Below are 12,910 nucleotides of genomic sequence, written 5' to 3'. Positions count from 1 at the left end.
GGAAGCAGCAGGTGGGGATGGGTTGTCAATTGGTATGTTGAAATCTCCCAGGATTAGCATTGGAAGGTTGAAGAAGGAAAGTGAGTCGGACGACACAGGGACAGAAGGCTGATAGATCACAGCACCACACATGGCAATTGGGAAGAAGAGACTGACAGAGTCTACTTTAAAAGATGAGAAGGAGAGAGGAAATTGGTGACATTGAAAGGTGCAGCTGGGGAATAGGAGAATTCTAACCCCCCCACCCCGAATGTCTCCATGTCTAGGTGTTTGGCTGTAGAGAGAGCAGCAGGGGAGGTGGTGTTGGAGGATGTTAACTATGTTTCAGTGAGTGGAAGGAGACTGAGGTGATTAGAGAGGAAGAGGTCATGGACAGCAGTGAGAGCATTCCAGAGAGCGCAGGAGAAAGCTGCTCTGGGGTTACAGTGGACTGATTTGCGATCGGGGGCATTGCAGTTAGTATGGAAGGTCTGGGGCCGGAGGTAGGTTGGAATGATGGGTCCAGTGTTGGATTTTATGTCCTCTTAGCACAGAAAGAGGAGGATACATACCAACAAGTGGGGTTGAGATCTTTAGTAATGGGTTGCCTACACCTGATATTGGTTAATGGTGGGGAGGGTCTGAAGGAAGGAGAGAAGGACATGTGAGTTCAGTTGGAGTGATGACAGAAGGGAAGGTGAGATGTGGACTGTAGAGAGGTTGTTAAGAGGAAAGGGAGGTGAAATCGGTTTGAGGAGTAGGGGTGCAGAGTGGAGGAGTATATACAATATGCTTCACTTTCTCCACAGATCTGTCTGCAATATGCTGGCCTCTTGGAGTAGTTCAGCAAAAGTGGGAGCTATGGCATGCACCACAGGAACAGCCTTTCTCCTGTTCCTCCATTCGAGGAAGGGGTGTGCACAGAGGTTTTGCCCTTTTGCAGAAATGCTCTGGGAGGCCTGGTTAAAGTAGCTGATACTGAGGAGAAGCTATGACAAAAATAGAAAGAAGTTCAAGAAGAGGCAAGACAAAAGGAGAGCTGCTTAACAAGAGAGAGGACATGGAAGTGGTCAGAAGACATAATAGGAAGACCTTGAGAGAGACTGTGAATAAGAGTAAGAATGAGAGTGTACAAGTGTGGAAACGAATGAGAGAAAGTGTGAATGAGTGCGAGTGAGTATGAGTGACACATTTTGGATTCTGAATGGAAAAAAGCTCTCTAAATTTCTCCCAAACTGAAAGGGCAGGAAATGAAATTTATTGTCCGAAAATGAATGGACCAAATACGAAACTAAAAATTGTTTTTGGTCCATTTGCACAAGTCTAACAAGCCTATAATAATAAAGCAGTATTTCAAAGACACCGAGTGTCCTGGGATTCTTTCTGGTTTCTGTTGGCTCCTGTTTTCCACGTTCTTACATTCCTATGCCAATGCATTTCGCTACAGCTTCTTCAGTGGACATCTTGTTTATTACAACTTCCTGCTTAGGTTGACATTAGGATTTTAATGCAATCTTAACAGCAGGGATAACAGGAATGGAGAAACATGTGCACAAAATGCTATGCCTTTAGATTGATTTTAGAGAGGAAAAACATAAATGATAACAAAAGTGATAGATCTGATGACTGTGTGTGCCAGATCAGATTCATATTTTTTTTATCTAAATCAGTTTAATAGTAGTGGCAATAACAGCATTATTAATGTATTTTTTGACCACGTTTTGGAGGGTAAAATTGCAACTCAGCAAGAACACACTGTCTAATGAATAAACGTTTTCTTAAGAACAATTGCTCTTCTTGACCATTCCTAGCTAATCCTCTGTGTTTTGTCGTATATATATATATATTTTCATGAGTTATTAGTTAGTGCTTATGGTTTTTGATCTCCTATTACTTGAGTGCCACAAAAATTTTACATCAATTTTCAAATTAAAAAAAAAATGGAATTGCCATGCAGGTGGAAAAATTACCATTAATTCTCTCTTCCTTAAAGACTCATCGTTTAAGTTAATGTCTTAACTTTTAATAATGAAATAATAGCCTCTAACTTCTTTGTAATTAAAATGAACACCAAACCTAATTGTCTATTCAACCAGAATTACTTTTTAGCTAAATAATTGCGCACAAAGAAATTTCCTTACATGCGGTGTCAGGAAGTTTGAACCCTACAGTAGCTTAAAATTACTACTGAGCATTTTGTGTTAATTTCCCATTAACTGATTATAAAATCAATCTGGTCCATTAGTTTGTACTTAAATACCGAAAAATGGGAAATTGTCACAGTGGGGCTGACAATTACTAATTTTCTAAATGTATTTTTTTTAGTGACGCTCACCAAGCTGCTAGGGATGATTGTCCTGCATCTTGTGAATATTCACAAGCTGATGTGTCTCGGTTTCAATTATTAACAAGATGACGATAGAAGAGTCATTAGCGAACATCTAGTTCAGGAATTAACAGTGAGTCATTTGCAAAATTTTCTGACGGAAAAGAGAGAACAGCTTGTGCTTTTCAGTATGTTCAATTAATTTAGCTTTTATTAATCATTTGTGGAACATACAAATTCTGCATATGTACAATGTGTATTGTTCTTTTGAGCATTAAAGGTGTAGGTATTGCAGTTTTTACAAATAAAAACATAAAAAACATCAAATAAACATTTTAGTCCCCGCCCCAAAGCCATAGGTGTTGTTTTTCCCTTCATTTTGTGAAGCTGACTCTCAGTGCTCTAAAGTGGGGCCACAATGGAAACCAGGTCCCCAATCTTCCACCCATGGAACCACACTCCCCCATGGGAATATGCTGTTAATTAACATTTTTTTTACACCTTTCCCTTTGTAGACAGTGCTTAATATAAAACTTGATCACTCATTCTGAAAATTGTCAGCTTTCAAAGGAATATGTTAACAATGGTGATGGGCCAGACATCCTGGCTACGACTCCCTGGGGTTGAAGAGGTCAATCAATGGACGCAGAGTAAAATTATGTAAGACATAATGTCTAAAAAGTGATAAGTGCATAACTTTTGTATACATTACATCACTATGCCTACAATGTGTCGGTTCCAAACATGTCATGTAGGCATTAACCTAAACGGGAGTTATGTGCAAGTATCCTTTTGCCAACTGAAATAGGAGTGGAGTTTTGTATGCAAATGATCACTGGTATCACTGGTATCAGATAAATATGACAGTCCTGATATATATTATAATTGTACAATGTGCCATGCGATTCCTGTGGCCCACGTTATATCAGGAAAAGCTTAGGCACTAAGGAGGGATGTATGGTATTTTTATATGTCTCTTTTTATATGTATTATTGTATAAAAGGCACTTTTTTCAGAATTAAATTTTAAATTAATCAGTTATGTCTTTGCTCTGTGAACTCCGCCTGGAGGTAGTCTTTTATACCACGTTACCAGGGTAATTGGATTATTGTAGCAAATCTTTTACTAGATTTCCTTTTTTCAGCATAATTGGAAAATCAGATATTGGTTGTTACCAAAGCGACTGGTTTGGGTTAGTGGTGGTTGCTTTGGGTCCTGCAGGGAAAATGAGCTTTGCAGCAGTAGTCTGGTTGGCATTAACCTTTTCATACCCACTCTCTCATGTCACTGGCTGGCCGATAGCTTGTCCATGATAATAACTTCTATTATTATATAGGAGGTCAGACGCAGATGGGGGTACAGCATTATTCCCATTGTTATATACTGAGCCAGCTTTACTGCAGTTCAGTAAGGACACGATTTTGCCAGGACAGAGCCTTTCATTCCCCAGCATATAGACTTCAAAAGACTGTTTGGTTGTTTATTGGTGTACCTTACTGTGGACCTTTTTCTATATGTGCATTTATCATTATAAAACAACTTGAATCAAGGTTGTCTTCAGATCTATCATTCAAGGTTGAATTAATTGTTCTATTCTATGCGTGTATACTGTAAGTTTCTCCATGATTACTGCTGGCGCCTAGTTTGTGAATTCATATAGTTACTCATGTGTTTAATATTTATCTTGACTTTATAACTCTATGTAGTGTTTATCTTTTCAGATTTTATTTTGCAATTGATATATTGCAATTTATTGCTATACTCAACACTTTTAAACAAGCACTATTAGATGTTTTTTGGGTTTGTGTGTCATTCTTGTGCAAAGGCATGTAAATTCAATGAAATCTCACATGTACTCACCTGAAACCGGCAAGAGTGTCTACCACAGTAAATAAAGAAATGGGGGACCATCATTAACTAAGGGGGTAAAGTGCCAAAACATACTCACTTCTCTTATGCTCATCCCCTGCTCAAATGAAAATTAAAAATTTTCCAAAAAACATGCCATAAAATAAAAAGTAAATAAAAGTAATCTATCTTCACCCAACGGCAGTGGATTGAAATAGGTACCCTCCTCACCGTAATGGGTCCTATAGACTTCAATGATGACTAAATTCCAACTAACAGGTTAATAAATATTCTACCAACTCGCTTACACTTCTGCTGGTAAGTATATGTGAATTGAGTTATTGAAGGTTAAGTGCTAATGGGAGCTGGCTCGAGTAAATATGAATTGAAATGGACTTTTCTTCAACTAATGCAAGTTTTCTGCTACAAATGCGCTCTCAAGCACTCACAGTGTAGGGAATAGACCCACATATCACATGCTGTGAAAGCACATACTATTTGTGCTTGACAAGGGCTCAGTGTAGATAGAGAAATTCAGAACAGTAAGAAACGCTAAACAGATTTTAAATACATAAATTATTATATATAATATATATAATATCTGGAGTAGTAGAGTTGTTATGTTTTATAGCAGTGCATATGACACCACTTCGTTGTAATGGAAAAGGGAAATGCGTTTATGTCTGTACCGGCTTACATCCTAACACCACAGATCTCCATTATTAGAGCTACTGTAACATGATTTTTTTCTCCTTGTTTATTTAACTTGGAGCAGCTCCAAATGATTAAACAGTCCATACCAATCAAGCCAGTCTACAAAATCATTTATGGTTCATAACATTTATTACTTACACAACCTGTGCAGTGATTTATATGTTGTTGAATTTTTCAATTTAGTCATTCTTTTCATTGATTCATTTCAGTTTCATGCAATCTAGGCATAAATAAATCTTTCAGGGATACTGAAGTTCAAATAAACTTTTTACATATTTTGCATATCATTTCAGTTTCTTGTGTGTTTGCTGTTACAGTGTATTATTTTATATGTAGCTTTTTACACCTGTAAGTGTAAAAAATATTTAGCCACAGCTAATATGCTACCCTTCACAATCTAGCCTAAGCCAAACATTTGGCTAATTCCTGGCTCAAGCCCATGTTGGTTAATCGAGCAGAATTATGAATCACTAAAACATTGAAATAATGTAAACCAAAATTTCTTAACAAATGACACTTATAATCAATACATACGGAATAAAGATTCCTCACCCAAGTTCCCATTTATTTTTCATCCCTTGAGGAGTAAACAGTACTTACCACAAATGTAATTACCCTCTGATAAAATAATCAGAATCAGATCATTCTTTCTAACTCCATGGTACACAGTGGCACTAATATGAAAAAAGTGTTATTTATTACAATAAATTTATTTGGAATGCTTAGCAACTGCAGATCATTAAAACTACCAGCATTATGCAAGTGATGCCCTTTAATGCCATTTAATTGAAAGCCAGAAATGATGCCTCCGCAGTATAATGCTGTTCATCTCAACAAAATATAATTGTCTCTTTTCTAAGGATGCACTAAAAAAAAAAAGTTTTAGAACCTAAGCTCAGGGGGTGTTCAGTGTATTTCAAGTATTGGTAACTTCTAATAAGGTTACAGTTCCCTATTTATGACAAAGTTGTTTTTTTTCATAATTTACCAAATCCAGACCCGCGTGGGATACCTATGAGGCAGAAGTAGGATACGCCAGTCTTGTTTCTCAGAAACAGTAACCAGTATGCTAATTGGAAACCCAATGACTAACTAGGCAAATAAAGCCTTAGATGACATCATAATATTATAGTAGAATGTGATTATGCTATTGTCATTACCATAGAAACAACCGAGTACAAGAAACTGCCACAGATAAATTTGGTGTTTCACTTTTTAGCGGCATACCACTTTGGGGCCAAAGTCAGAAATGTTTATGAAGCTCTGCCATTTCTTAATTTGTTACGGTTCCATTTAAATAATCAATTGTTTTATTTTCCTAATGAAATAAGATCTTGTTTTCATAAGTTATAGACAATGGACTGATTTTGAGAAGAATGATTATTTAAGTAGAATCTTTCAAAGAAAACCTTACATTGCCATTAATTCTACATCCCTTAAGGCATGCGTGTAATTAAAAAATCCAATTGTGAATGTAATCATATAAACCAAACAGAGCCCCCTTCCTTCCCCCCCTCCCATTTACTTACAAGGGTAGTACACTGAAGACAGAGATCTGGAGATTGGTTATATAAACCACAAAAGAAGGTCTACTTATTTCTTTTGACTTTAGTTCAATGTACTTAATGATTTTTTGGTCTTCAGATACACTTAGTTTGGTCTAGCTATGTAAAAAAAAAGTTTAAACAATGGTATTGGGGCAATTGTCTCCCTTCCATGCATTTTGATTTTAGAACTAGCCTGTAAAAAATGAAGCAGTTAAGCAGTTATGTCACATTTGGAATGCATGCATATTCACTAATTTAGCGGTTGTGTACAGCCAATGTGCCTGCACTCTGTCACTTCATGTTAGCACGCACATTTCAAACTCAAGAACACTGCTTCTTTACTGCTAGATCTGTATTTTGTAAGTGAGGATTAGACTTACACACGACTAATATATTTACTTTATAAAACAAGCATAGCACAAGGCATACTGTGCTGCCGCTTTACGGGACAGAGCGAGGCATCAGGTGGCTGACAACAGTGTAAAAGCCTTCTCATAATAAATATTAATCTGCTTATGTTTATTTGATATCTCATTAATGCAAGCACAAGTGCCATACTTTACCTCTTTTACTGATCTCCAATACAATATTAACCCATTTTCAAATCTTTGCTTTGGTTCTATTGTGCCTTCTTTAGCAAGACAATAACTGCAAAAGAAAATATAGATATAATTAATATGTTTGGCATTCTCTGTATTATAATATAGTTCACTGTTGACCGGTACATACATAGGAAGCAGAAACTACAGTTGAAACAGGCCAGGTACTAGTTAACAATTACCTCCTGAGAACCTCATGATGTTTTAGAGTGAGGGAGACATCTTCTCTGGACAGAGAACACATTTACATATTCTTTACATATGTTTCTAGAATACAATGTTATTTATGATGCCACAATATGGAATATTTCCAGGGAGATAGAAAGGAATGTAGAAGAAAGACATTAACTAGAGCTTGGAAATCTACAGCCTTATCTGAAACCTCAGTATTAACATTGCATGGGGTGTTCTATATGATAACTTGTGCAACACTGACAGTCATCTCCATTGTTGCATACGTTAGTCAACAACTTGTTTTGGGGATGAAGTCAATAAGTTATTTTGCACATAGTCCTGAAAACCTACAACCACCCAGTATATAGCTAATTTTGTATTTACCGTATTTGCTCGATTATAAGACGAGGTTTTTTCCAGAGCAAATGCTCTGAAAAATACCCCTCGTCTTATAATCGGGGTCGTCTTCTAATCAGACCCCAAAAAAAAGCTGCTTACCGGTCGCGAGCAGCGTCTCTTCTGTTAGAAGCAGGGCAGGAAGCTTGCAGCGTCCTCACAGAACTCTATCTCCCCCCTCCCTCCTCTGGGGGCGGGGCCAGAGAAGTTGCTACAGCCGGTCCCCTGCAGAAGTCTGCGAGTGGGAGATCTGCAGTTCAGGTGAGGGGGTGGGGGAGGGTTTTTGAGTATGTGTGAAGTGTGTGTGATTAATGGAATGAATGAGTATTTAAATGTTTGTGAATGAGTGTGAGTGTGTGTGTGATAGCATGGATGTGTAAGGGGGGTGGGGGTTGTAGCATGGCATATGGAGGCTGTAATCCCACTGCTATCATCCCCAGGTTCCAGCATGTACTGGCTGCCTTGGCTTGATAGGAGTGTGATTGCTGTTAGCAGTTTGATATATATATATATATATATATATATATATATATATATATATATATATCAAACTGCTAACAGCAATCACACTCCTATCAAGCCAAGGCAGCCAGTACATGCTGGGTTAAAAGGCATATCATGGGGCTGAGTGGCATATAGGGGGTTAAAATGCATTTCTGGACCTCCAGAAATGCATTTTAACCCCCTATATGCCACTCAGCCCCATGATATGCCTATATACCTCCAGAAATGCTTTATACCCCCCTATATGCCACTCAGCCCCATGATATGCCTTTTAACCCCCTATATGCCAGAGTGGCATACAGGGGTATAAGGCATATCATGGGGCAGAGTGGCAAATAGGGGGGTATAAAGCATTTCTGGGGGCAGAGTGGCATAACTGGGGGGGGGGGCAGGTTGGCAAATAAAAGGAAATTTAAAAAATATATTTTTCTCAATCATAGCTTTTATTAAACATGAAAATAATTTACATTAATTCATATTTACTGGTAAAACTTTTTCCCTATAGGGTAGTCTTATATTCAGGCTTTTTGTTTTTTTCCTAAATTAATATTTTGATTTTGGGGGGTCGTCTTATAATCGGGGTCGTCTTATAATCGAGCAAATACGGTATATTCCTACATGGCAACACTGGAGGGTCTAAGGGCATTTCTGACGCAGGTTATTATATTATTACTCTGCTTTGGTATTTAGTAAGGCAAGTGATCTGGTTACCTGCAGTATGTTGTAACATGCTCAGTTTTGACTACCTGTAGTGTCTATGAATGTCCACTTGTTCTCAATCTGGATTGATGAACAGTGGGTGGTTTATGGTTTGGTTGCTGGTCTGTGGGGACACCATTTATTGTCTTTAACTTGAGGTCCTTCTTTATTTTAAAAAGGACAGAATAAAATCCAGCGCCCACACTGACTTTGGGTTCTAACCCTAAAGCGGTATGGAAGCTAACACAAAAAACTTCAGGAACTTAAAGAAGGTTTTAAAAATATTTATCATAATATCATTAATAGGGCTTAAAGCCCTATCCCACTTAGTGTTGCATTCTCGCAACTGAAAAAAGTATATATTGCCCCTCTCCTGTTTACCTGCCTTCTGCTCTTCTCAGGCCTGTGTGTTGGCTGCCACGTCCCGCTGCTGTACGCTGTTCTGCAATGCTGCCTGATGCCTGTAGTTCTGTTTATATGTATGTCAGAATGCATCTGTGTGTGTTAGCATTAGTGTGTGCGTTTTAGTGTGTATGTGTAAGCATGAGTGTTTATGTATGTTAGCATGCTTTTGTATGTATAAATATGTGTGTTAGTATGAATGTGTAAGTCTGTTATAGTGTGTGTAGCATGAGTATGTTTGTGTGTGTAAGTATGAGTCAGTACAAGTTTATGTGTAAATATATGTTCCAGAGCCCATGTTGATTACCGGTGGCGAGCCTTTGAGAAATCACTTTTTTGAAATTTGTAGTGCCTTCCAATATGGCCTGATATCTACACTACATTTACATTACATTTTATTTACACATTGCCAGCAGATTCTGTAAAACTATTAAAAAAGAAATGCTGAAAATCTTCTGTGCATAAATATGCAAAAATATAATACGAATCCTCACTAGTTTAGCCCCTAGAGTGAAACTGTACGTGAAGAAGTCAAAGGTCATTCATACAAGATGTTCTATAACAGAAATATAACTGTGGGAAGTTCTTCAATAACTCATTAGGTTGAAAAAAATTATCCCTTAGTAATTCTATGGAAAGAGTGGTAAACATCCTTGTTTTGATAATAAATCCTATATTCAAAATGAACATTGTAAACAGATTTATCCCAGATGCTCTATAGTGCAGAACCACAACCATAAGCAACAGCAGCACTGCACCAATAGATAAATATATCTAGCAGAATGCCATGTGACTGAATTTCTCTACAAATTGGACCACTTTGATGAATTGATCCCTTAGAGTAAGGAAGGTGACATGGCAGCAGCAGTGGTAAGTGAGAAGACAATGGCACATATCCAGCCCCATGGTACAGGGCACTGACCCCCCCCCAAATCTGAAAAATATTTAAAGAATTGATCTCTCAGAGTAAACTAGGAGATGCAGCAGCAGAGGCAGGGCACATGACAGACACACATAATCATTCCATACAATAATTGATCCTCAGAGTAAGGAAGGACCAGGGCCGGCCCTACCATGGAGCAGAGTGGGGCAATTGCTCCAGGCGGCACTTTTGAAGAGTCGGCACTTTGAAGTACAAAGGGGGAGATAGGGTACATAATAGGGAGGGGGTAGATAATGAGAAGGTAGGGAGAGGAAGGGTAGATAATGAGCAGGGGGAGGGGCGTCTTTTTAAACTTTGCCCCAGGCGGCATTATGTCTTGGGCCGGCCCTGGGAAGGACATTGAGCAAAGGACAGGGACAGAGCAGGCACTGGCAGGGTGACACATCCAGCTACAAGACTGAATCCCCTTCCCATGTTAGAAATATAGAATTAATCCCTTAGAGTAAGGAAGGCCATTAAGGCACAGGACAGGGCATGTGGCAGGGCAGGCACTGGCAGACAAACACATCTAGCTACACGACTAAACCCTAGGCTGAACACATTTTAATTCTAGCATTCAGGGACACACTATGAAGTGGATGAGATTATACACACAGGCATATACATCTATCACATATATCACACATGTGTGGGACCCAGGACTGTCCAGGGCAATCAAGGACATGTGGTCACCCTACTGAACTCCCCCCAATATTAAAAAAAGAAGAATTGATTCCCCAGAGTAAGGAAGGCGACTGAATCACAGCAGCAGAGGCAGGACAGGGCAAGGCACAAGGCAAGTTCTGCCAGGCAGAGACATCCAGACTGTACAGACTAGATTTCCTCTAATATTGGAAAAAATAATAATTGTTCCCCCCAGAGAAAGGAAAGGCATTGAGGTGCTGATGCAGGGCAGGACAGGCACTTGCAGACATATTTTATCCAGCCACAGGGTTGATTCCCATCATATTAGAACAAGAATTGATATCCCAGAGAAAGGAAAGGAAATGTTCACAGCAGGCATTGGCAGACAGACACGTCCAGCCACTTGATTGACCCCTCATATTAGAAAAATGAACAAGAATTGATCCCCTGAGTAAGGAGGGGAATTGAGGTACAGGACAGAGTACAGGACAGATATATACAGCCACAAGTCTGAAAAATGAAAAAAAGGATCCCCCAGATTAAGGAAGCACATTAAGGCACAGGGCAGGGCAGGGTACAGGGCAAGCACTGACAGACAGACACATCCATATTGTAGAGAATTGAACAGGACTAAATTTACCCTAAAAACTGCAGCAATAGAGGTAGGGTAAGAAACAGGACATTCACTGCCAGACAGACACACCCAATTTCTTGATACAGGACTAAATTTTCCCAGTGTGAGAAAACATTACAAAATCAACCACCTCACAGGAAGGAATGAGACAGAGTAGCAGTAGCAGAAAGGCCTTGGCAGGCACATCTACCCTCTTAATGCAGGACTACATTTAATCCAATTTTCAAAATTTTTTAAAGAATTGACCAAAACTGACAAACCCATGCATGGGTGGTATCACTATACTTAGATGTTGCTGAACACATATTGGAGTGTTGTTTTGAAATGACGTATACCATGAGCTGTAAATTCATACCCAAAGTACTACCAAAAGTTTGACAAAAGCTGGTATTAAAATTAAAAAAGTGTTAACATACCAGCATTTGAAATAGCTTGAGGTGTCTAGTTTTCAAAAAATATACGGTTTGATGGAGGGTAAATTAAATTGGGCGGCTTCTACAATATCCCAAATAGGACATGGGGACAAGATTACAAGACTGGGGAAAATGGTTTTGCGCTGGCAAAACACTACTTGTACTTATTGCCCTATAAAAAACAACATAAACACATTGGGTTTTTCTAAACTCAGGACAAAAAGTACAATCTATTTAGCAGGTTTTTTGTTAGCTTCTGTTAATGAGAAACATAGCAGCAACCCGGGAATATGAATGCATATGCCTTTTTTTGCTTTTTAGGTTGTATGCTCCCCATTTTGTATATTTTTAACTAAAATCCAAACCTCATCTTAAACTTGCCTCATATTAATATATATAATAGTATACTGATTTATACTTTCATTATGTGTGGGCATTTAAATACCATCCACACCTTTTGTTTTTTTTACTGTATATTAACATTATCAGAGGATCAGAAGGGTTACCAAAACAAAGGATTACATATACAGGAAATAGTCCAAGTTAAAATAAAATCCGGTATGAATATAATGGACAAGGCAAACAAACGGAGCGGGTGGGCTATGAAGGCAAATATAGGGAAGCATGCCCTACCTACCCTGAAATAGTTTGCCTTGGTCACACATTTCTTCTTGATAAACTGTGAGTGATTTTGCCTTATGTCTTTCTTTAAATAGTTTTTAGATGTTTAGGGTTTATCTTTTCCCTGACATGCCTCATATCTGATCTACTTAGCTGTATTAAGGTTTTGAAACTGGCTTAAACATGATCTAAATTATATTTATTTATTAAGATTATTAAGAATTATCATTATCTATGGTTCTAACAGCAGCCAAGTCCCCTGGAGAAATCAAAGGGCTAATATAAATGTTCAATTACAATCATGTTACTAGCATAAAATTAACACAACTGCAAACATGTTTTACTGATGCTAATATATTTGCTTAATTTCGTTTAATGAGTAATGCGCAGCTAATCAATAATGCATGACAAGGTTAATATTGATTCACAACATTTCATTCCGGGTAGCTTCTCGACCGGGGGGGGTCTTCACATAGGTTCTCAAAGA

This window comes from Spea bombifrons, chromosome 3 (assembly GCF_027358695.1).
Source record: "Spea bombifrons isolate aSpeBom1 chromosome 3, aSpeBom1.2.pri, whole genome shotgun sequence".
NCBI classification, from domain to species: domain Eukaryota; kingdom Metazoa; phylum Chordata; class Amphibia; order Anura; family Pelobatidae; genus Spea; species Spea bombifrons.
This window is presented reverse-complemented; position numbering follows the sequence as displayed.